The sequence below is a fragment of the Scylla paramamosain genome, chromosome 2, assembly GCF_035594125.1.
Source record: "Scylla paramamosain isolate STU-SP2022 chromosome 2, ASM3559412v1, whole genome shotgun sequence".
NCBI classification, from domain to species: Eukaryota; Metazoa; Arthropoda; class Malacostraca; order Decapoda; family Portunidae; genus Scylla; species Scylla paramamosain.
The window spans coordinates 36,969,317-36,971,146 of record NC_087152.1 but is presented as its reverse complement, the minus strand read 5'-3'; the positions used below and the strand labels follow the sequence as shown (position 1 = coordinate 36,971,146).

The window sequence follows — 1,830 nt, the reverse complement described above, 5'->3', positions numbered from 1 at the left end:
TCTATCTGTGTGTGTGTGTGTGTGTGTGTGTGTGTGTGTGTGTGTATGTCCCTCTTTGTATTCAGCTTCCATTACCGAGACGGGGGCAGCAGGAGTAATTAGATAATTAGATGGACCATTCGTTACTTTCCTAAATGGGATACTAATTGCCAGTTTGTTACCCGGGTGATGGGGGGAGGTGGGAGGAGAAGGGGAGGAGGGACCTAGTTAACTGGCTGACTAGATGGCTCACCAGTTGGCAAAGTTGGCGGGTGACAAGTTGCGCTGGGAGTTAGGAGGCCTGATGGTGGCGACTTGGTTTGGTGACTTGGTTAGTGTTAACATCTGCCAAACTACCAACTTAACTTGCCTTCGACACAAATCTGCTTGTGGAGACTGTCAGTAAGCATATATATCCTATTGTTATTTCCACGGCTCTTCCGAACTTGGTAATTACATGGTTAGTCTGTCAAACTACCACCCAACTACCCTCAACACTAATCTACTAGAGGCGATTAGTGGAGAGTCAGTCAGCGGTATCGTCTGATGCTATTTCCATGGTAAGTGCAGCTCTGAACTTTGATACTTGTACGGTCTCTTCTTCCCGAGGCTCCCAGTACAAGACTTTACTTACTCTCACCCTTATGCTGTCCACCTTACTAATGCAAGAGTTATCTATGATCTTCACTCTTTACAACTCTATGATGTCCATGTCTCTAATGCAGGAGTTATCTAGTACTTTCAATCTTACATTCCCTTTCATCGATAAATTTTGCCAGTCTGTTATATATTTTATTTGCCTATCATTTGAGCCATTGAGAGAGAGAGAGAGAGAGAGAGAGAGAGAGAGAGAGAGAGAGAGAGAGAGAGAGAGAGAGAGAGAGAGAGAGAGAGAGAGAGAGAGAGAGAGAGAGAGAGAGAGAGAGAGAGAGAGAGAGAGAGAGAGAGAGAGAGAGAGAGAGAGAGAGAGAGATTGTGTATCAAGACATCACTAGAACTGAATTGGTGATCTCGCTGCCGTCAGTCCGAGTCCTGCCGGAAGCTGGTGAATTTTCAAAGCTGTTGCAGAGTGACTGAAAGATGGCCACATGCTTCCCACCAACCCTATCTTCCACGACTGCATTGGCGACAGTTCAGAGGCAACATGAGCCTGTGGAAAGACATCACTCAAAAAATCTTGCATATAGCACAGTGGTCCGAGCCGACCATATAAGCTTCCAGAATAGAATAAGAGAAATATCTGAGCCTCAAAAAAAAAAAAAAATAAGAAGAATTGCGGACAAAATGCCTTACTGTCCCGTACGTCAACCACATGGAAAAAGAAAAGGTTTTTGAGGGAGCAAGGAAGGTTAACTTAGCAAGCTTTTTTGCCGCATTTTTCTGCATCCGTGGTCAGTTTCCTTTACATGCAAAAAAGAAAAAAAAAGAAGTGGTTATCACTCCAGCTCTCCACACTTCACTGAGACAGGGGAGAAATGTGGGAATAGAATGCGGTAAAAATTGCGGAAGTTTGCAAGAGGTAGTGGCCAATTTCGCGCGGCGGTGGACACACTAAAAATACCTGGGCTGGAAATTATCACCGCGTGTAGGAAGGAGTCAATATTGCCATGTGGAGTGTTGCTCTGCATCCATACCTCCTTTCCCTTTAAGTGAGTGGGAGGCGTTTTGACACACGAGTGATTAACAAGCCACCTCCAGCACTGACTGACTGCAAGGCTGACTGAGCGCTTCCTTCGTCACTCAGTGTATTAGCAAGACTGTCGCTGACTGTTCGCATCACACAAAGCTGCTATTACCTCACACTGGCTTCTGTAACATAACGAGTTTCACAATGCTGTCATCCCTGGTCGA

General features: G+C 45.4%; 1 long non-coding RNA gene across 1 annotated transcript in view; it reads right to left on the bottom strand.

Moving 5' to 3' along the window:
* Window positions 1–758: 758 nt before the first annotated feature.
* Window positions 759–1,830, bottom strand: part of LOC135114562 (uncharacterized) — a 29,985-nt gene continuing 28,913 nt past the window's right edge. The window contains exon 2 of the long non-coding RNA XR_010275541.1: window positions 759–1,129. This is a non-coding gene — a long non-coding RNA (uncharacterized LOC135114562). The remainder of the gene's footprint in view (window positions 1,130–1,830) is intronic.